The following is a 24,658-nucleotide window of genomic DNA, read 5'->3' as shown; positions in this document are numbered from 1 at the left end:
ACTCATTAGGGAATCAGGTTGTGTACTGCACTTCGCAGGGAATACATACAAAGGAGTAGCAATCTTGATGCTGAATGGTGGTGGTACCTTGCCTCGCAACAGGGCAGATAAATATGGCCGGTGGGCTATTATGGAGTGTCAGCTGCCTAATGGGGAGGCTACCCTTAGTTTGGTTCATGGGTAAATCTTGGACAATCCAGCTATATTTGATTGGTTAAATAGCGAGTTGACTTTATGGCCACTTCCGCTTATTGCATCTGAAGATTTTAATATCAATCTAAATAGGGATTCTCTGGATGCTGGTATTAAACATAGGCCTAAAGAATGTAGGTCTCTGGTGTATTTCAAAGCAGACCATGGTTTTGAGGATGTCTGGAGGGAGAAATGTGCCTCTGATCCTGGTTTTACATTTTTTTTAGCTCCACACCAGGGGCACGTAAGGCTGAAATACTTTTTAGTTTCTCAAAGCTTGTTACAGAGTAGTTGGATCTAGAAATATCCCAGGGTCGTGTCAGTTCATAACCCCCTGGTCCTGGAGGTTTCATTGACTAATATATTGCATCAGTTTCAGAGTTGGTCCTTTGAACTGGCTTTATTGTTGGACGATGAATATCTTAGTCACATGCAGGAGTGGATTCCGGTCTTTATGACGGAAAATCTAGGTAGTGCCCTGGTACAGATGGTTTGGGACACTTTCACGTGTCCGTGGGGAGACAGCTTGTTTTAGCTGGCCTCATCAAAGGAAGGAAAAGTTACATCTGTCGTAAGTATATAAGGGTCTGTCGCTAGCAGAGACTAACCTAATAGATGCAGTAGCCAGAGGATCGTAGATTCAGTCAGCACAATTAAAAGTGACAGTTGCAAAAACAGCTATAGTATATGTTTTGACAAAGAAAGCTGTTGATAAATATATGGTACAGAAACATGATTTTTATTTATATAGCCATAGGGTGGGGCATCTTCTGGTTATTTGGACCAGGCAGAAATTAACACAGTGTCAAGTCAGGGAAATTTGGGATCCCCAGCTAGAACTAGTGTCTGACCTAGTAGGAATCCCGGCCACTTTTCAAAGATTTCATTAGCACCTGAATTTCGAGGAAGTGGGAATGGACGTTGAGGATATATCAGGGTATTTGGACTCAGTTGTTTTTTAAAAAAACTAGACGAGGAAGACCAGGAGTATTTAGGTCAACCTATCTCGCTGGCAAAATTACTACTTCAATCTCTTGCTTCCAACTGGTAAAGCAGGGGGAACATATTTGATCCCTGGGGAGTTCTATGAGATTTTGTTTTCTAGCATTAAAGATTATATGTTGGAACTCTTTAAGAAAGTTCAAGGAGGGATGGATCCTCCCGAGTCTGGGTCAATTGCGAACATTGTAGTACTCCCTAAAAACAAGAAACCCCTGCAAGTATTAGAATCTTACCGGCCCATCACCTTAATGAATAGTGATTCTAAAATCTATAAAACAATTCTGAGGTTGAGGCTGTCAGGGATAATCAGTAAGATCGTGTCCCCAAGGAAGCATGGTTTTATTCCAGGGTGGGGAACAACAGATCATATTCAACAGGTTATTAGCCTTTTCGATGTAGCTGCGGTAAATGGAGACCTTATGGCTTTTATACTCTTGGATGTAGAGAAAGCATTCAATAGGGTCTCCTGGCTGCATCGCTGAGCAGTGATGTAAAAAGTGTGCTTAGGAACTGGTTTGGCTTGGCTTTGAAAGCACTGTTTCAGAATCTGAGAGCAAAAATCTTACTGATGGGGAGGCAGTCAATTCGATAATGATACAATGGTGTGCAAGACAGGGATGCCCATGTTCCCTTCTATTATTTGCCCTTTATATTGATCCAGTGAAAAAGGGGATAGAAGCTAATAAGTTCATCTCATTAGTAAGGTCTCAGGGTTGGCAAACTAAAATTTTAGCATACATAGACGATCTAGCGGTTGGTACCCCAGATCCACGGACGTCATTGAGAGGAATAGAGAATGAGGCAAGATCTCGGGATACTTGTTAAATTAAGATAAAGCTCAAATTATTATTAATTGTGTGGTCAAATTAGCGGATAGGCGGGTGGTAGAGGGGGCTATCTATCTGGGAGTTAACATAGTAGATGCAATGGTGAAAATTGTTGACACCAACTTAGATCCACTAATTAGGAAAACCAAACTGGATTTTGGAAGAATGAAAAATCCATGGCTACCCCTGATAGGAAGAGGTACTCGTGGTGAAAATGATCTTTTTGCCAACATTCTTTTTTTCAAAGCCTTTTGAGGTTGAGGAATCAGTTGTTCAAGACAATCAATGGGATGATTTAAAAAATGGTATGGGTATATGCTAGGCCCAGAAATCCGCTTAAAAATCTTTTCCTCCCAAGAGGCCGTTGGGAGGGTTGGGCGTCCCTAATTTTGGGCTTTATTATTGGGCTACAGCACTGCAACAGATGGCAAAAAATGTATGGGATGAAAGAGGAGGTGATGTCCGATGTCACTCATACCTCCTGCTGGGGGTTCTGATAGGGGACATAACTGACTTTCTGGAGGAAAAGCTGGGTTTAAAGGTAGAAATGACTCCTCAACTTATATTATTAGGGATTTATATTGAAGTAGTTTCAAGATAGGCATAGGCATTCATGTCTATTGCAATGACAGTTTTAAGTTTGTGTGTAGCAACGGCCTGGCTGGACCATTCTCCATCTTCATTCCATCAATGGCTTTCCTGCATTATAGCTATGTATCTTATAAAGATGGAAGTTTATGCACGAAAAGGTAAAGGTGCTAGACAAAAAAAGGCTATGGATGTGGGCACCTTTTTCAGAATGGATTTTATCAATGGTGGAGGGATCGGAGGGGGAAGAACTGGGAACAGGCAGTAGGCAGGATGAAGTCTTAGAATCTCAAATATTTATGCATTTTATTGGATGAATTTTATATTGCTAATTTTTGCATAAATTATGCACATTTGTGTTACTTTTGGAATTCTATCTCTTTTACGCTCTGCTGGTTTTGAGTTGATTGTGATAAAATTGTCTGCTTGGGTTGAGGGGGGTTTCTTGCAAACAAATTCTAATAAAGATTGTAAGTGAGTAAATGTAAACCTAGCAAACTTAACCTCTACAAACTATGAACAGATAAACATTTAGGTGCCGATTCCGATCCTGTAAAACCGTACGAGTCGTAAAAAACTACGTGCGGCGAAAAAATACCCACAATTCTGATCCGGGACATCGCGTACGTGACGTCCGGACGGAGTCAGGCAGCGATCTATGGACCAGCAAGTACGATTCGTGCCTACGTCACTCCGCACGGATCATTTATTACGGCAGCCAAAAATTCCCGGGAAATTGAGGACGACGCAAAGAAGGAGCAGCGGTACGTGACGGACAACCATGGACCCCATCCTACGTGTCATCTCGGCCCTCCTAGCCTACGACCTGGTGCACCGAGACCGCCGCGTTTGCCGCAGAAGGTCAGCACAACACCCAGGGGCACGGGGGGACGAGGGGCAGGAAACATAACCTCTACCTAATTTTTAAAATACCATATACTGTCCATACATTACCTCCAGGGTCTGGTCACTTCAGGGGGGCGTGTCCACCAATCCCCGCGTACGCGTACCCGTCACCACTACAATGGTGGTACGGGCCATACCCACGCCCTCAGATCGTGTGTACGGCCCGTACCACGCATACCCATACATCACCACTACAATGGTGGTACGGCCTGTACCCACGCTTTGAGGGTGTGGGCACGGCCCGTACCACCATTGTAGTGGTGATGTAGGGGTACGCGTGGTACAAGCCATACCCACGCTTTGAGGGCGTGGGTACGGCCTGTACCACCATTGTAGTGGTGAAGTAGGGGTACGTGTGGTACGAGCCGTACACACGCTCTGAGGGCGTGGGTACGGCCCGTACCACCATTGTAGTGGTGATGAAGGGGTAGGCGTGGTACGGGCCATACACACGCACTGAGGGCGTGGGTATGGCCCGTACCACCATTGTAGTGGTGATGTAGAGGTACGCGTGGTATGGGCTGTACACACGCTCTGAGGGCGTGGGTATGGCGCGTACACCTACATCACCACTACAATGCTGGTACGGGCTGTACCCACGCTTTGAGGGCGTGGGCACGGCCCGTACCACCATTGTAGTGGTGATGTAGGGGTATGCGTGGTACAGGCCATACACACGCTCTGAGGGCGTGGGTACGGCCCATACCACCATTGTAGTGGTGATGTAGGGGTACGCGTGGTATGGGCCGTACACACGCTCTGAGGGCGTGGGTATGGCGCGTACACCTACATCACCACTACAATGCTGGTACGGGCCGTACCCACGCTTTGAGGGCGTGGGCACAGCCCGTACCACCATTGTAGTGGTGATGTAGGGGTACGCGTGGTACGGGCCGTAGACACGCTCTGAGGGCGTGGGTATGGCCCGTACCACCATTGTAGTGGTGATGTAGCGGTACGCGTGGTACGGACCGTACCCAACCTATGAATGGGGGGTACGGACCGCATCACCCGTACCCCTAGGGCACCAGTACATTAGTGATACAAGGCGTATACACGCCACGAATGTTGGCTTAGGGCCTGGTGTAGCACATAACCAGTATATTGGGGTGTGTTCATGGCCAGGACAGCAGTGTACAGCACCAAGGGTGCGGGTGGGTGGGTGGGTGTCTGCCTAGGAGTCCCAGCAGTGGACAAAGACATGTGAGGTGTGGGTGCCTATCACTCCCAGCAGTGGGCAGAGACATGGGGGTGGGTGCCTATCACTCCCAGCAGTGGACAGAGACATGTGAAGGGTGGGTGCAGAGGAATACCAGCAGTGGACAGAGACATGTGAGGGGTGGGTGCCTATCACTCCCAGCAGTGGACAGAGACATGGAGGTGGGTGCCTATCACTCCCAGCAGTGGACAGAGACATGGGGGTGGGTTCCTATCACTCCCAGCAGTGGACAGAAACATGGGGGTGGGTGCCTATCACTCCCAGCAGTGGACAGAGACATGGGGGTGGGTGCCTATCACTCCCAGCAGTGGACAGAGACATGTGAGGGGTGGGTGCCAATCACTCCCAGCAGTGGACAGAGACATGGGGGTGGGTGCCTATCACTCCCAGCAGTGAACAGAGACATGTGAGTGGTGGGTGCAGAGGAATACCAGCAGTGGACAGAGACATGTGAGGGGTGGGTGCCTATCACTCCCAGCAGTGGACAGAGACATGGGGGTGGGTGCCTATCACTCCCAGCAGTGGACAGAGACATGGGGGTGGGTGCCTATCACTCCCAGCAGTGGACAGAGACATGTGAGGGGTGGGTGCCTATAACTCCCAGCAGTGGACATAGACATGGGGGTGGGTGCCTATCACACCCAGCAGTGGACATAGACATGGGGGTGGGTGCCTATCACTCCCAGCAGTGGACAGACACATGTGAGGGGTGGGTGCCTATCACTCCCAGCAGTGGACAGACCCATGGGGGTGGGTGCCTATCACTCCCAGCAGTGGACAGAGACATGGGGGTGAGTGCCTATCACTCCCAGCAGTGGACAGAGACATGTGAGGGGTGGGTGCCTATCACTCCCAGCAGTGGACAGAGACATGTGAGGGGTGGGTGCCTATCACTCCCAGCAGTGGACAGAGACATGGGGGTGGGTGCCTATCACTCCCAGCAGTGGACAGAGACATGGGGGTGGGTGCCTATCACTCTCAGCAGTGGACAGAGACATGTGAGGGGTGGGTGCCTATCACTCCCAGCAGTGGACAGAGACATGTGAGGGGTGGGTGCCTATCACTCCCAGCAGTGGACAGAGACATGTGAGGGATGCGTGCAGAGGAATACCAGCAGTGGACAGAGACATGGGGGTGTGTACATCATGATCAGATGACCACAACTCCATGGGTGTATGTACACATCCCTAATGTTCGACTATGTTGATAGTGCCATAACAACACATCACTGACAGCAGTGTCCCACTCCCATGAGGATGGATGTCTTTCCCCCACTGCATGACACACCACGTGTGGGTGTGAGGACAAATGACACATGCATACCCACCCCTGGCGGATGCAGCACAATACACACACAGAGATCATGCCACAAGACTGTATAGTCATGTCAATGCCTACTAAACTAAGAGAGCCAAAGGGAACACACACTGTCACGCACATCCCAGGACTGATAGGAATGTACAGGTGCTGGGACAGCCACCAAGATGTTGCCTCTCATGGAAGGAATAGGGTGGAGTTCCCACAGATACAATGCCCACAATTGTCAGTCAGGTGCCCAAATACCCTGCAGAACAAGTACCAATTGTGTGCTAGGCTGGGATAACACACATGCATAGTGCGGAAAATGGTGAATTTCGCCATTAAGGCATTACAACATACTCAATACACAAGTACAGTGACTAGCAAGGATGGCACAGACGATGCAGCCGGAGACATTGCTGAGCAGGCATGGCCATAGTTGAAGGGATCCGTCACCAACAAATAAAATGTAGACAGAGGTCAGCACAACAATTGTGCAACTCCCTGCAGGGAAGATGTCAGGTTCCACAGAGGAAGGAACACTCCTTGGGACAATGTCTCCAAACACAAATAGCACGCACGACCAAAGATTCTTTGCAGAGACCTTGTGATGGCACACAGATACCATGGTCCACCCCATGAGCATCAGACTACAACATTTCCCTGAAACATAACACATTACCACAACCCCAACTCCTGTAGCATCAGCACCCACATCAATACCTGAAATGCAATAGTGTGAAAAGAAAATGCTTTATTCAGCATTAAAATCAAAATTATAAAAGGACACTATTTACAAAGGCACATGGCCAGTCCAGATTAGAAGTCCTTGGGGGGGACACATGGCCACACGTCTCCCCTAGCTTGCCTGCACATTTGAACCCTCAGGTTCATCGACTGGGGGGGGCATCATGTGGGGAAGGACCAGGCACCGCAGGGACAGGAGGTGTAAGGGTAGGTGTGGTAGGTGCAGGGATGGACACCTCCACCACAGGGGGTGGGGCAGCGCCAAAGGTGGAGGTCAGCTCGGCGCTGCACACTGCTGCCAGGTCGTCCAGCGTATCCCCTGCACCTGAAGAAAACACAGGCTCCAAGGAGGGGGGGGTCGGAGTGATGGGGTGCAGCGCTACTGGAGGAGGGGGTGGACAGGGGGGGGACTCAACTCCCCTACCCGTGGAGTGTTGTTCCCGTTTGCGGGCTGGTGAGCCAGAGGGGCTGAGGCCCAGCACAGCCAAGTAGGCCTCCTTGTCAGATTGTGTGGTAGGGGAGCCGAGGGGAGTGCCATTGGAGGGACTGGGTAGTGCGGCATGCGGACTCGGACTGTGGCTGCGTGTATGCCTGTGTGCCCCAGACCCAGTGGGTGTGCCTTCATCCCCCTGAGTGTGCGTGCCAGGAGGTGTGCGCTTGCCCTTACGTGTTGGTGTGCTGCCTGTGTGTCTGGTGTGGTGCGTGCTTGGGAATGTCTGGGTGTGCTTGGGACAGGCATTGGAGTGAGAAGTGTGGATGGTGCAGGGGTAGGGGGGGACGAAGCGCTGCAGGAGACTCACTGCTGCCGTCAGTGAAGAGTCCATGGACCTCAGCAACATCCGTTGATGACATGCCCTCCATGTACGACACCATCTGTGTCATCAGTCTGGTGTGGCCATGGAGGACATTCAGCATCGATGTCTGGCCAACCTGCAACTGCCGCAGAATGTCCACAGACACTGCAGTGAGGGCAGCAGGGGGGACAGGAGCAGGGGGTGCGGTGCCTGGCACGAAGGAGACACCGTGTTGCCTAGCACGGACAGAAGGGCCTGGAGCAACTGGGAGGGCGGTGATGGGAATGGAGGGGCGGTGACAGATGTAGTGCTGCTGCCAGGTGTTGTAGCAGCCTCCGCTCCCTCGAGGAGTTCAGCCTCGGACCCGTCAGCGTCGTTGTCAGTGTGGCCACTAGACAGGTCCTCCGCCTGACTCCCCTCACCCTCCATGCCACTCGCCAGCAGTGGTGGCAGCGGTGCTGGATCCCTCCTCCAGTTCCGTGCAGGTGTCTCCCTCGGTGTCCTCCCATGATGCTGTGGGTAATGTGAAGATACAGAAAATAATCAGACATCTGACACATGAGTCCAAACAAAAAATGTCACAGTGCATATCAGGAAATGCACCATGAGTAACATCTAGAATACTCCGCACATATGTAACCCTGCACTCCCCAGTTGGTTGACCCACCATGCCACTTGGAAACAATGGAGATTATGACACAACAGCAAATAACTTGATATCGAATTATACTGAGAAGCAAGTGTCTGGGAACATTTGAGCACAGCAAGACTATGAAGGCATGCCACCTCTTGTTCACTGTGAACGAAACACTATTGGTGCACCCAAGGCCAAATAACAGACCTTAAATGCTGAAGGTGTCCCCACACTCAGAGACCTGTGAGTACTTTGGAAACACAAACGAAAAACATTGCGATCCCTTGGGACTCACAACACTTTACGCAATGTACATGTTTAGAATGTGTGAATGTGCCACTTTGTGAACAGAACACACATGTGCCTGTATAACAGAAGTCACACAAGGAGCTGCACACAAAACTACATTTACACAGTCATTGTATGAGCTGCCAGCCGAATTCAAATAAGCCACTGTAAAGAAGAAATGGGATATCAGTAAGTACATATACATGGCACCACGGTGGTCGGAGTGATTTGACACTCGTAAGTTGGTATCAGCAACAACCAAGGACTTACCCAAATGCAAACACACTGTGGGAACATGGATATGTATAATCAGAAAACAAGTGGTAATCGAACTGTGCCTTTCTTTAAAATGTGCCAGCATGTCCCCGGAAAGTGTAAAGGTACTTTCTTTTGCACTTCCTTGGGAGACATCTGTCATGCAGGCACATTATTGTCCTTCACAACAAAACAGCAAAGTCAAGCATATGAAAAATTGAGACATGTTGACAAGTGTAGTGAGTGCCAAGGTACAATACTTCTTGACTAACAACTTGAATCATGCCACCTGTCACATGGCCATCCGTACCATGACACAGTTGGCAACACATCTGACCCACTGCCTGTCATGTGGAGTGGCACACATGTCCAAACACAGGACAATACATTAGCTAATGGGCCTGCAATTGTGTCGGGATAGGGAGCACCTGCACTCAGAAGACACCCTCATGGGAACCAAGAATGTCCACACAGATGTCAGCACACACAGACCAAACTACGTAGTATCTCGACCACACACTGGTGGCAAAAATGGATGAGCATGACCCATGTATTTTAAATTTTGACACATGCTGCAAAGCACAAACATTAAACCCTGCACAACATGACTGGGTCACTGCATGTTGAGTGTCTGTCCAGACAATTATCACACACAGGTCAGACCTGGCAAGGAGACATAAGGTTTGGACATGTAGGCCTTGCCCGCACAAACCCCCCATACCTGAGGCAATGTGATTGAGACAGATCAAGAAGTTAAACCTCTTAATCTGGGTTTACTAAAATGTGCATCAAGAATTCCTAAATGTACTCCACATCACCTCTTTAGGCTGCCAACACATATTGGTAACAAACAACCATCAACAGATAGTTGTACATAGACACACAGGCACTGCCCAGTGTGAGAATGCACAAGCCAAATGGGGTCAGCCCGTACAATGGGCACATGTAGCACACTTTAGATAAATACAAATGAGGCCAGGGAACAATGCCACAGAGGCCAACCTATGCTGAGCACACAGAGAATGGGCACAGTGTTGGATGACACACATGATTCCGAGGCAAGGGTGTCTTAGGGGACTGTAGTGGGCACACTGCTCCATGGTCCTGGAATGATCTGACTGTAACATGAGCTACCGTCCCGGCACTATGCATATCTCCCACTCATGCACTTCATGTCTGAGGCCACAACATCGGTCATGCATGCTGCAAGTCTGCTCATTTGAAAACTCACACTCCTATGTTGAGACTCAGCATCAGTGCCAACTAATATGGACCCCCAAATGACTGAACAGGACCGGGGCACAGGCAACGTAACAACACATGTCTCAGACCCCCCCCCCCACATGATGCAGAAAGCAATGTGCATTTGGATTAACTGGCAGCCTAGATGACCATGTGCAATAGTGATTACACACAGACCAGGGAACACATGACAAGGAGGGGAAGGGAGGAAGAACAGCACCGGTTGACTTTGGGGAACAGGATATGCACTGCACATATTAACCCTCACAGTGTATCCAGGCGACTGAGCACTTCCAAAAGCTGGTGACAAACAACAAACACACATGTACCTACCCCCTTCCTGCTGCTGCAACTCCTGTAACCGCCTATCCAAGTCAGGGAAGACCACCGCCAGGACACGCTTCATCTGGTGGGTCAGGTGTCGGCGCCCTCCGTGCTTGCGTGGAGGTGAGTCCTTTTGCTGGCACCGGGCGATCCTCCGGGTCCAGCACCGGATGTCCTGGCAGCGTTTCCTCACTTGGGGTAGGCGCCGACTGCGACCCTCCACCGATATCACGGCCCTGACGGCCCGCTTCCAGATCTTTCCCTTCTCGTAGGCAGTTACCTGTGAGGATGACAAAGTGAGACAACATCACTACACCTGCTCCATGTTCCAGAGACACACATTTGAACATCTTTGATATGTTGAACAGGGCATAGTATGCTGGCAATAAATAGCACCTTTGTCATAGGGACATTAGCCTCTGTGGAAGCCCCAATGCACTACATGGCATTGAAAGTACACAGGTGGCATGAGGGGTGCAACACACTCCCTGATCATGGCACACACAGTGCATCACATGCAACACCAGGCTGATGGACAGCACCTCCAATCAGTCACATGCCCCAGGCCACTGAAGCAACCTCAGCAGAGTACACAGATACACACAGGCACAGATCAATCCCCAGCCATTGGCAACAGCTGATACAAACCTCACTCTGCACATGTGCCACTTGCCTGTGGGGTGTCACAGGTGTGGTGCTAGCTCAGCAAGTCAGACACTCCGCACGGCTTACTTCTCACATCAGATGGGTGGAGCTGTTGCCTCCTCCATGCAGCTGTGGTGCAACACTCCACATAGACACTCACCCACATGACAAGGAACATTCACACACATCAATGTCCAGGGGGCGTACACATCATTTGGACACTCTCACCACTCTCACCACAGCTCCACTCAACTCACACACATCTGTGGGTACAGTCACCTGTCACAACGGGGGGGCCACTGAATCACCTCAGGACTATAGAACTAAAATGGCCCAAAGGGTGGGCAGGCTGAATGTGCCATGCACCATGCAGTGAATATCACAGTAAGGACAATGCAAGTGAGGAGTGCACACAGGAACTACATCATGCTCTGCATGGGAGACATAAGCCATTCCCTCCCCTGGGACCCACTCTAAACAACAATGCATGTCTGTCACACCTGGACACAATGCCAGAAGTGACAGTCACAAAAAAGGTGCACAGTCAAAGGTAGTGGAGTCAGCACTCACCTGCTCCCCTGGTCTCCCATACAGGCTGGTGTACTGTGGGAGGATGACATCCAGCAATGCCTCATTCTCCTCCTGGGTGAATGGCTGGGCCCTCTCCACAGACCTTGACATGGTGCCAGAGAAAGCACAGGCAGCAGCAGTGGTGTCAACTGAAAGTTAGTGCAGGCAAGTGCCCTCTCATGGGTTCTGGCTGACTTATATCTGCCTTGCTGGGCTGTTTCATTTACAGGAGTACAGAGTGATTAGTCAGACTCATTTGCATCCTACGTTTCCTCCAATCCCTTTAAACATACACCAGTGAGTGCCTTTGCATGGTTCAAAAGCATAATGTGAAGTCAACAACCACTTTGCAACATTGTATTTAGTTGCCAACTGACTTTTACAGGCCACCTGATGGAAAAATTTGAACTGGAAACTCGGTATCCATGACAACCAGCATGCATTTAGGCCCTAATACTTGTCCCTCATGTGTCCCTATGTAATTTAGCAATCCACACACAGGTACGGTGTGTTTCACACGTACCCCTACGGCACCAGTTGCACAGTGCGTTTGACACGTACGTGTACGACCAGTGTGTACATGTACGTGTACTACGGTTGTACACGTACGTGTATGACCAGTGTGCACACGTAGGTGTACACACTGGTCGTACACGTACGTGTACGACCAGTGTGCACACGTAGGTGTACACACTGGTCGTACACGTACGTGTACGACGAGTGTGTACACATACGTGTATGACCAGTGTATACACGCTGGTCGTACACGTACGTGTACACACTGGTAGTACAAGTACATGTGTACGGTCCGTACACACACCCGTACTCCGGCGGGAACACCAATATAATGATACTGACCATTCACACGCCCTCAGAGCATGTGTATGGGGCGTTTCACAGCTTACACTGGTGATAGGAGGCGCACACGAAAGGAATGGAGGTGTCAGACTCGTGCACGGCTTTACATCAAGTCATTGTCATTGCAGTCCTTCATAAGCAGGGCCTAGGTGTGTCAGGCAGTGATATGGCACATGTCACCTCATGTTTTAGCACAATAGATGTGTGATGACCTGTGTACACATGTCATGTGTGAAGGGGCAGTATTTGGCACACTTCCCCTTCCCACTTTGCACATTTGTGCATGTAGTACAAACGTGTCAAGCACTGCATCACTGTAATGGCACAGTCACCAACACCGCAACTGTCCCCTGATGCCAGGGACAGGGACACTAACACCTGACATCTAAGTACCAGCGTGCCCCGATGTGACTATGTCCTGTGTGTGTCATGTGTTCCCATGAGCTTGCTGTTGGTGTTCCGTCAACTGCATCTGCATCCAACATGTGTCTGTGTGTAGATGGGCATGGCACACATATACGCACACCATGCCACATGTGGATTCACACATTACGTGTGTCTGGATGCTTCGAAGATGATTTTTTGACATGAGGACATATCTGCGGCCAATCTATGTCTGTGTTTTCGTTTTTCACGTGTACCCCTTCATCGCAATGTGTGTGATCTGTACATTTTCAATGACATGTGACCTGTGCGTCTAGCTTGCCGCCAGCTGTCTGTATGAGATGACATCCTTCAAATGCAGATATGTGGATTTATGTCACTCCTGTGATGTCTCTGGCTGTTCACTTACACTGGCCCACAGCTAGTTTTGGGGCATGTCATGTAGAACTTGACAATCAACGGGTGTAGCTGGCTTTTCGCAGGAGTATCACCTGGCTGGCATACGTGTCCTGGATGTATTGCACAGACCAGACTCTGGGCCCGATTCACAGAACTAACTTAAGACAAAATCCTAAACTTACTACCATTTTGGTATTCACAGAAGGCACTTACTCATTTTGGTATTCACAGAAGGCACTTACTCATTTTGGTATTCACAGAAGTTAGGAGTCCTAACTTTAGGACTCCTAAATGCCTTCTGTGAATACCGAAAGTCTTAAAATTAGGATTTTTCTCAGTTTAGTAGTAGTATAGTTAGGACTCCTAACTTTAGGACTCCTAAATGCCTTCTGTGAATACCGAAAGTCTTAAAATTAGGATTTTTCTCTATTTAGTAGTCCTAAATTTAGGACTCCTAACTTTAAGACTCCTAAATGCCTTCTGTGAATACCAAAAGCCTTAAAATTAGGATTTTTCTCAGTTTAGTAGTAGTATAGTTAGGACTCCTAACTTTAGGACTCCTAAATGCCTTCTGTGAATACCGAAAGTCTTAAATTTAGGATTTTTCTCAATTTAGTAGTCCTAAGTTTAGACTTAGGACTACTAAATTGAGAAAAATCCTAATTTTAAGACTTTCGGTATTCACAGAAGGCATTTAGGAGTCCTAAAGTTAGGAGTCCTAACTATACTACTACTAAACTGAGAAAAATCCTAATTTTAAGACTTTCGGTATTCACAGAAGGCATTTAGGAGTCCTAAAGTTAGGACTCCTAACTTCTGTGAATACCGAAATGAGTAAGTGCCTTCTGTGAATACCAAAATGAGTAAGTGCCTTCTGTGAATACCAAAATGGTAGTAAGTTTAGGATTTTGTCTTAAGTTAGTTCTGTGAATCGGGCCCTCTGTATTTAGCAGGTGTGTAGTAGCAGTTGAGCATGTGCTCAGTTCATTGACATTGATGTTGTTATGTACTCACTCTTCGTTATTCCTTCCAATTTTCTGCAGGGCACCGCCTCTCCCCCGCCCAATGCAAGACTTGGGTGCCATGAGGGAACGTGACTGCATAAGACGTTACCACTTCTCGCAACAGTTGATTGAGAACTTGACCGCAAAGCTGGAACCACACCTCCAACCGCGACACAGGTATCCTACTGCGCCGACCCCCAAGATGAAGGTGATGGCAGCCCTACATTTTTTTGCCACCGGTACGTTTCAATTCACCATAGCTGATGTGGGTGGCATGTCAGAGACCATGTTCATCCGTGTCCTGCATGATGTTTTAGAAGCCATGTTGGAGCACCTGGATGAATTCATCCATTTTCCGACTCGTGAGCAGTTGACAGGTGTCAAGGGTGAGTTCTATGCCCTGGGAGGGATGCCCCATGTAATTGGGTCTATTGATGGGACACATGTGGCTTTGGTACCACCACAGGCACAGGAGGTGGCCTATCGCAACCGTAAACATTACCACTCTATAAATGCCCTTGTGGTGTGTCTTGCTAACATGCTGATTTCCCATGTCTGTGCACGTTTTCCAGGGTCAGCACACGATGCCTACATCATGAGGCGTAGCAGGGTGCCAGAAATGATGCTGCGGCTGCACAACGAACGAGCATGTCTTGTTGGTGGGTATACTCTGTTAGTCCTTTGATTAGCGCTATCTTTGTATCTTACGGCATCTCCTGACCCACTTCTTTACATGATGTTTCAATATAGGGGACTCTGGCTATCCCAACATGCCATGGCTGATGACGTCTCTCCGCAAGCCCAGAACAACTGCAGATCACGGTTACAACAACGCACATGGGCCGACCAGGCAAGTGATCGAGAGGACGTTTGGCCTCCTGAAGAGCTGATTCCGGTGCCTTCACAAGACAGGCGGGTCCCTCCCATATGCACCGGTGAAGGTCTGCAAAATCTTCCTCGTGTGCTGCATGCTGCACAACATGGCAGTGGAGAAGGCTGTGCCACTCATCCAGGATCCGGATGAGCAGGAACATCCACCCATGGAGGCTGAAGGGCTTGGTCACGAGGCAAGTGAGGATGAGGAGGAGGACAGCATCTGGTGTCAGCTCATATGCAACTTCTTCTCATAATGGTGAGTGCATGGGTCTGAGTGTGCACGCCTGGAGCCTTGTGTGGCATGTGTTGCAATGTGTGTGTCCAGCTGACTGTATGCTAAGTGACTTAGAGGTGTGTTCAGATGTGTCACTCGAGTGATGATGTCCTTCCACACATTTTAGCTTAGACACTCAATTTTAATATAGCATGGTGACACACTTATTCCTGTAGAGTAAATGACCATGCATGCGGATGACAATCTTTTCCCTGACTTCTTGTGTGTCTGTCATCCCAAGGTAGTTTTGCATGCTGTCTCCTCGTGTCATCGTTGGCCTCCCCCTATTCCTCATGAGTATTGCAACGTGTGCTGAATCAGCGTCCCATGCACGGACATGGTGAAAAGTCTTTTTGTTTAAGGATTGCTGCAAGGCATTTTGGTGTTGGTAGGTGTTTAGAATGTGTGGGCACTGCTCCTGAGCATGTTGTGTTGCTATACATTCATGTCAACTCACCATGGGGCACATGACATGTTGCATGACTCCCATGAATTGATAGTCACCCTTCGTAACAGTCATCTGTAATGGGACTGTGGATTCTGATGAAGGCATCAATGTGTGTACAACTTCCCTCTGAAACATACGGGATGCTACGGGTGGACATAGTGTGGGACATCCCCATGAGAGGATCAATGGGGAATTGCAGCCCCTCCGTGTGCAGCAGGGGGTGTTTGGCTCACCCCCTTCACTTGTGTGCCAGTTCAATGGATTTACAGCATCTGTGTTGTGAAGGGGGTGTCCAGTATAGGTCCCACATGTTAAGCCAAATGACCTGTGAGTCTGTTCATATTGATCCATTTCACTAGGTGTGAACCTGAGTAATAAAGGTGTTCCTCAGCCTCCAAGGTGCCTCATCTCTGTCAATGCAGGTCTCTTGCCACTTTGCATGCGGCATCTCTGGCATAGTTGTCAAAGATTGTGCATATGAGTCTATGTGTAGTTTAGCAACATGCATGCAGTTCTTCAGGGATTAGAATCTCTATTGTGCATGATGTCCATGGTTGTGTATGTATTTAGACATGTTGGTGACCACAACGGGCCGTCAACACCTGCTGAGGGTGTGTATCCTGTGCGCAGCTCGGCCTTCAGTTTCCAGATCCTGTGTCAGTCATCTTTGGTGATTGTGCATCCATTGTCTCTGGGTGTGCCATGTGAAACCGGACACTCCTTCCTTTACATACGACTGTTGCAGTTGTCCTTTCTGACATCCTTGTCTTTGTGTGCAACTTGTGGCATAGTTTCCAGGACATGCTGCCTGCTGCTGCTGCGGCCCCTGCAGCAAGGGCCCACAAAGTTTACAGATTCGGCAACATACACACCTCAAAGATGCTCCTCCCTTCCTCCCTCCACCCATTCATTTGCCTGTCATCAGCTTGTCTGTGCCACTGTTGCGGCCACGCGGTGCCAAAGGCTGGACCGTCAGCGCATGCAACGTGCACATTGCACGACCCTCATGTCCTTACATGACCCACATCACACTACAGTCTGATGTTGCAGCCACCCTCAAAGCATTGTCCATCCGAAAAGCTACCACCTGCTTTCAGGCATACCCTAGGCGCACACACGACACCTTTGCATGATGAGTGTGCAGCTCCAACTGCCTACACAGCGCTGCCCCGCCTTCCAGGCCCTGTTACACCAACCAGGTCAAGTCCCTCCTACTCCCCACCGGCTCCGTACACCAGCAAGGCCATGGGAGTGGGACTCAAGCCTTCAGCATGTAGTATAGTGGCTTCATCTGGCACATGGCCCAGGTATCATCTCTCAGCGTGTCAATCTTCAATGTGTCCAGGTCCCCCTCTCCGGCATCACATGCGCACAGCACCTCATCATCAGCTTGTATGCCATTGACAGCCAGGTGCTCCTCACCCTCACCAAAGACGCAGCCATTGTCAGTTCCAACATTCAAGAAGGCATGAGATCCATTGATGAATGGCTGAACATCAGCCACCTGAGGCTGGACTTGTACAGGACTGAGGTAATCATCTGAGGATTGTCCCCTTACAGCTGGGTCAACTGCTTGTGTCCCACCCGCCAGAGCCCTGCATATGCACCCAGTGCCCACGCACACAAGATGGTGTGCATCATGGATTCGTCACTCACATTTGCCATGCTAATCACCAGCATCTGTACCTCAGGGTGCAACACCCTCTGCATGATGCACATGATCCACAGATAGATCCACTCCAAGGAAAGACAGACCATCCCCCAGGCCCACGACACCAGCCATGTCAACTACTGCCCCGCCCTCTACAGAGCAAGTACATCCTAACTCCCGGGAAACTTGTCCATATCCAGGCTGCATGTGCACACCTCAGCTTCAACATCCCGCGCCCCAGCTACATCACTGTCCACCAGAGATAGCTGCAATGGATCACTGTGTGCTTCAGGATGACCTTCAGACTCCTCCCCCAACCTCAGGAGGCAGGCCACAACCCCAGACTCCAAACCAACCTTGGCCGTCTGTCATCATAGACCCCGTTGGGCCAACTCCATGCATCCAACCTTGCCCTGGCCACCATTCTTCACATCCACCGTACTCCAGCATGCAGGACATAGTTCTCCCACCTGGCAAGACATACCTGCTACTCCCTCCCCGGCAACATCCACATGAGCCATGACCTCTACGCCTTTAGGATACTCTTCCCAATTGGTCTGTCCGCACAGTATTGCATGCCCCCCCTCAGCAGCTTGAGACCATCATGGGTGAGTATTGTGCTCCATGTCTGTATTGTATGATACATTGTGACCCATGTGTGTCCTGTCCCAGACTCAGATTCCAGGGTATGGATGGCTGGAGTTAGTTCAACACTCAGGCATAGTTTGACATTTCCCCACACGTAGGTTGTGTACTCATGCAAAATGAATGCAACATGTAATTGTAGAAATTAAGATTTATTCTCGGTGGGGGGCCTGTTTAGTGTGGACAAATAGGTGCTATACAGTGTGCATGGAATCCAAAGTTCACAGGGGGAGATGGAATCCTTGTCATTTGGAGTCATCAGAGTCCAGACCACAGTGTTGGTCATCATTGGTCAGACTGTGACCAGCAAGTCCATGTGGCAGAGAATGTCATTGGATGAGGTGCTGCTGTTGCGCATGAGGGCCAGGTGCCAGGCCAGGTGACCTGGGAGTTGTGGATGGTCCGCTGCCTCTCACGGTCTTTTCCGTGGACGACCCACCTTCCTCGGGGGACCCTCAGATGCAGGCCTTGACGATGTTTGTGACGCTCCGTCGGACGATTCTTGCTCCTCCTCCCTCCCTGTGGCTGGTGGTGGTCTTCGCCTTGGTGCACAGGTTAGGTTGGCCATGTTGTTGGCGATCCGACAGAGTGAACGGCTTATGTCCGTTTGCACCGCCAGGAGCTCAGCCAGTCTTGCCTCCATCCGTCCTTGGTGTTGTTGTTGACTGGCGTGTTGCTCGGCCTGCTGGTTCTTAATCTCGTTGAGGGTCCCCACTTCCTGGCTGATGCCCCTGGTATCACGCCAGTATGTGTCCAAGATGTGGCATATGTGTGACATACTGGTTCCCTCAGCTGGCTGGTCAGGTTCGCGCCTCCGCCTGCCTCCACTCCCACCACCCCTGCCCACACGAGCCTGGCCTGCCGTTGTGGGCACATCGGGTCTACGGGACCCCTGAGGGATGGCATTTGCAGAGTTGTCTGCCTCCTCCTGAGTGCCGGAGAACCTTGTCCCTCCAGGTCAGACTGGCTCAGTTGTTCTGTGCAGGCAGGGCTCCTGGGTGTCTCCTGGGATGTGGCAAGAATGGGGGTGGTGGTTGGCACAGATGTACCTGACGCAGGTGCTGCAGGGGCTTGGGCACCAGAGGGTCCAGGTTGGTTGGGGTCATCCACAGAGTGCTGAGAGTCGTCGCTGCCAGTGGGATCATCTTCCTGGCGAGCCTGGGCCTGTGATTGTTCCCCCCAGTGTTGGGGGAGATCCATGACGTTGCCCTGTGTGTGAGAGAGAGACAAAGTTAATGCAGTTTCATGCGACATCCATGTTTCATGCATGTTCTAGTTGCCACAGTTCCTCCAGGTAGTTGTATGTGCCTAGCATTCACATCAATGTTCACTTGTGGATGGGTATGCTGCAGGGGACTGATTAAAATGTTATCCAGGGTCTTTGACATGTCGCATTTGGCCTTGGAAGCTTTTTTGGCTGTGGCTTGATCTTGTTGTGTCACATGTCCATTGTGAGAGTGTGTGACTCCATTGGCTGCCCCGGGGGTGTGTGCTTGTGTAAGGGGTGAGTGATCATCCCTCAGCCTGATGCTGTTCAACATCCACATGGCCCCCCTCCTAATTTTAAGACTTTCGGTATTCACAGAAGGCATTTAGGAGTCCTAAAGTTAGGAGTCCTAACTATACTACTACTAAACTGAGAAAAATCCTAATTTTAAGGCTTTCGGTATTCACAGAAGGCATTTAGGAGTCTTAAAGTTAGGAGTCCTACACTTAGGACTACTAAATTGAGAAAAATCCTAATTTTAAGACTTTCGGTATTCACAGAAGGCATTTAGGAGTCCTAAAGTTAGGAGTCCTAACTATACTACTACTAAACTGAGAAAAATCCTAATTTTAAGACTTTCGATATTCACAGAAGGCATTTAGGAGTCCTAAAGTTAAGACTCCTAACTTCTGTGAATACCGAAATGAGTAAGTGCCTTCTGTGAATACCAAAATGAGTAAGTGCCTTCTGTGAATACCAAAATGGTAGTAAGTTTAGGATTTTGTCTTAAGTTAGTTCTGTGAATCGGGCCCTCTGTATTTAGCAGGTGTGTAGTAGCAGTTGAGCATGTGCTCAGTTCATTGACATTGATGTTGTTATGTACTCACTCTTCGTTATTCCTTCCAATTTTCTGCAGGGCACCGCCTCTCCCCCGCCCAATGCAAGACTTGGGTGCCATGAGGGAACGTGACTGCATAAGACGTTACCACTTCTCGCAACAGTTGATTGAGAACTTGACCGCAAAGCTGGAACCACACCTCCAACCGCGACACAGGTATCCTACTGCGCCGACCCCCAAGATGAAGGTGATGGCAGCCCTACATTTTTTTGCCACCGGTACGTTTCAATTCACCATAGCTGATGTGGGTGGCATGTCAGAGACCATGTTCATCCGTGTCCTGCATGATGTTTTAGAAGCCATGTTGGAGCACCTGGATGAATTCATCCATTTTCCGACTCGTGAGCAGTTGACAGGTGTCAAGGGTGAGTTCTATGCCCTGGGAGGGATGCCCCATGTAATTGGGTCTATTGATGGGACACATGTGGCTTTGGTACCACCACAGGCACAGGAGGTGGCCTATCGCAACCGTAAACATTACCACTCTATAAATGCCCTTGTGGTGTGTCTTGCTAACATGCTGATTTCCCATGTCTGTGCACGTTTTCCAGGGTCAGCACACGATGCCTACATCATGAGGCGTAGCAGGGTGCCAGAAATGATGCTGCGGCTGCACAACGAACGAGCATGTCTTGTTGGTGGGTATACTCTGTTAGTCCTTTGATTAGCGCTATCTTTGTATCTTACGGCATCTCCTGACCCACTTCTTTACATGATGTTTCAATATAGGGGACTCTGGCTATCCCAACATGCCATGGCTGATGACGTCTCTCCGCAAGCCCAGAACAACTGCAGATCACGGTTACAACAACGCACATGGGCCGACCAGGCAAGTGATCGAGAGGACGTTTGGCCTCCTGAAGAGCTGATTCCGGTGCCTTCACAAGACAGGCGGGTCCCTCCCATATGCACCGGTGAAGGTCTGCAAAATCTTCCTCGTGTGCTGCATGCTGCACAACATGGCAGTGGAGAAGGCTGTGCCACTCATCCTGGATCCGGATGAGCAGGAACATCCACGCATGGAGGCTGAAGGGCTTGGTCACGAGGCAAGTGAGGATGAGGAGGAGGACAGCATCTGGTGTCAGCTCATATGCAACTTCTTCTCATAATGGTGAGTGCATGGGTCTGAGTGTGCACGCCTGGAGCCTTGTGTGGCATGTGTTGCAATGTGTGTGTCCAGCTGACTGTATGCTAAGTGACTTAGAGGTGTGTTCAGATGTGTCACTCGAGTGATGATGTCCTTCCACACATTTTAGCTTAGACACTCAATTTTAATATAGCATGGTGACACACTTATTCCTGTAGAGTAAATGACCATGCATGCGGATGACAATCTTTTCCCTGACTTCTTGTGTGTCTGTCATCCCAAGGTAGTTTTGCATGCTGTCTCCTCGTGTCATCGTTGGCCTCCCCCTATTCCTCATGAGTATTTCAACGTGTGCTGAATCAGCGTCCCATGCACGGACATGGTGAAAAGTCTTTTTGTTTAAGGATTGCTGCAAGGCATTTTGGTGTTGGTAGGTGTTTAGAATGTGTGGGCACTGCTCCTGTGCATGTTGTGTTGCTATACATACATGTCAACTCACCATGGGGCACATGACATGTTGCATGACTCCCATGAATTGATAGTCACCCTTCGTAACAGTCATCTGTAATGGGACTGTGGATTCTGATGAAGGCATCAATGTGTGTACAACTTCCCTCTGAAACATACGGGATGCTACGGGTGGACATAGTGTGGGACATCCCCATGAGAGGATCAATGGGGAATTGCAGCCCCTCCATGTGCAGCAGGGGGTGTTTGGCTCACCCCCTTCACTTGTGTGCCAGTTCAATGGATTTACAGCATCTGTGTTGTGAAGGGGGTGTCCAGTATAGGTCCCACATGTTAAGCCAAATGACCTGTGAGTCTGTTCATATTGATCCATTTCACTAGGTGTGAACCTGAGTAATAAAGGTGTTCCTCAGCCTCCAAGGTGCCTCATCTCTGTCAGTGCAGGTCTCTTGCCACTTTGCATGCGGCATCTCTGGCATAGTTGTCAAAGATTGTGCATATGAGTCTATGTGTAGTTTAGCAACATGCATGCAGTTCTTCAGGGATTAGAATCTCTATTGTGCATGATGTCCATGGTTGTGTATGTATTTAGACATGTTGGTGACCACAACGGGCCGTCAACACCTGCTGAGGGTGTGTATCCTGTGCGCAGCTCGGCCTTCAGTTTCCAGATCCTGTGTCAGTCATCTTTGGTGATTGTGCATCCATTGTCTCTGGGTGTGCCATGTGAAACCGGACACTCCTTCCTTTACATACGACTGTTGCAGTTGTCCTTTCTGACATCCTTGTCTTTGTGTGCAACTTGTGGCATAGTTTCCAGGACATGCTGCCTGCTGCTGCGGCCCCTGCAGCAAGGGCCCACAAAGTTTACAGATTCGGCAACATACACACCTCAAAGATGCTCCTCCCTTCCTCCCTCCACCCATTCATTTGCCTGTCATCAGCTTGTCTGTGCCACTGTTGCGGCCACGCGGTGCCAAAGGCTGGACCGTCAGCGCATGCAACGTGCACATTGCATGACCCTCATGTCCTTACATGACCCACATCACACTACAGTCTGATGTTGCAGCCACCCTCAAAGCATTGTCCATCCGAAAAGCTACCACCTGCTTTCAGGCATACCCTAGGCGCACACACGACACCTTTGCATGATGAGTGTGCAGCTCCAACTGCCTACACAGCGCTGCCCCGCCTTCCAGGCCCTGTTACACCAACCAGGTCAAGTCCCTCCTACTCCCCACCGGCTCCGTACACCAGCAAGGCCATGGGAGTGGGACTCAAGCCTTCAGCATGTAGTATAGTGGCTTCATCTGGCACATGGCCCAGGTATCATCTCTCAGCGTGTCAATCTTCAATGTGTCCAGGTCCCCCTCTCCGGCATCACATGCGCACAGCACCTCATCATCAGCTTGTATGCCATTGACAGCCAGGTGCTCCTCACCCTCACCAAAGACGCAGCCATTGTCAGTTCCAACATTCAAGAAGGCATGAGATCCATTGATGAATGGCTGAACATCAGCCACCTGAGGCTGGACTTGTACAGGACTGAGGTAATCATCTGAGGATTGTCCCCTTACAGCTGGGTCAACTGCTTGTGTCCCACCCGCCAGAGCCCTGCATATGCACCCAGTGCCCACGCACACAAGATGGTGTGCATCATGGATTCGTCACTCACATTTGCCATGCTAATCACCAGCATCTGTACCTCAGGGTGCAACACCCTCTGCATGATGCACATGATCCACAGATAGATCCACTCCAAGGAAAGACAGACCATCCCCCAGGCCCACGACACCAGCCATGTCAACTACTGCCCCGCCCTCTACAGAGCAAGTACATCCTAACTCCCGGGAAACTTGTCCATATCCAGGCTGCATGTGCACACCTCAGCTTCAACATCCCGCGCCCCAGCTACATCACTGTCCACCAGAGATAGCTGCAATGGATCACTGTGTGCTTCAGGATGACCTTCAGACTCCTCACCCACACTCAGGAGGCAGGCCACAACCCCAGACTCCAAACCAACCTTGGCCGTCTGTCATCATAGACCCCGTTGGGCCAACTCCATGCATCCAACCTTGCCCTGGCCACCATTCTTCACATCCACCGTACTCCAGCATGCAGGACATAGTTCTCCCACCTGGCAAGACATACCTGCTACTCCCTCCCTGGCAACATCCACATGAGCCATGACCTCTACGCCTTCAGGATACTCTTCCCAATTGGTCTGTCCGCACAGTATTGCATGCCCCCCCTCAGCAGCTTGAGACCATCATGGGTGAGTATTGTGCTCCATGTCTGTATTGTATGATACATTGTGACCCATGTGTGTCCTGTCCCAGACTCAGATTCCAGGGTATGGATGGCTGGAGTTAGTTCAACACTCAGGCATAGTTTGACATTTCCCCACACGTAGGTTGTGTACTCATGCAAAATGAATGCAACATGTAATTGTAGAAATTAAGATTTATTCTCGGTGGGGGGCCTGTTTAGTGTGGACAAATAGGTGCTATACAGTGTGCATGGAATCCAAAGTTCACAGGGGGAGATGGAATCCTTGTCATTTGGAGTCATCAGAGTCCAGACCACAGTGTTGGTCATCATTGGTCAGACTGTGACCAGCAAGTCCATGTGGCAGAGAATGTCATTGGATGAGGTGCTGCTGTTGCGCATGAGGGCCAGGTGCCAGGCCAGGTGACCTGGGAGTTGTGGATGGTCCGCTGCCTCTCACGGTCTTTTCCGTGGACGACCCACCTTCCTCGGGGACCCTCAGATGCAGGCCTTGACGATGTTTGTGACGCTCCGTCGGACGATTCCTGCTCCTCCTCCCTCCCTGTGGCTGGTGGTGGTCTTCGCCTGGGGGCACAGGGAAGGTTGGCCATGTTGTTGGCGATCCGACAGAGTGAACGGCTTATGTCCGTTTGCAC

This window comes from Triturus cristatus, chromosome 2_2, assembly GCF_964204655.1.
Source record: "Triturus cristatus chromosome 2_2, aTriCri1.1, whole genome shotgun sequence".
Taxonomy (NCBI): domain Eukaryota; kingdom Metazoa; phylum Chordata; class Amphibia; order Caudata; family Salamandridae; genus Triturus; species Triturus cristatus.
Note: the sequence above shows the minus strand (reverse complement) of the source record.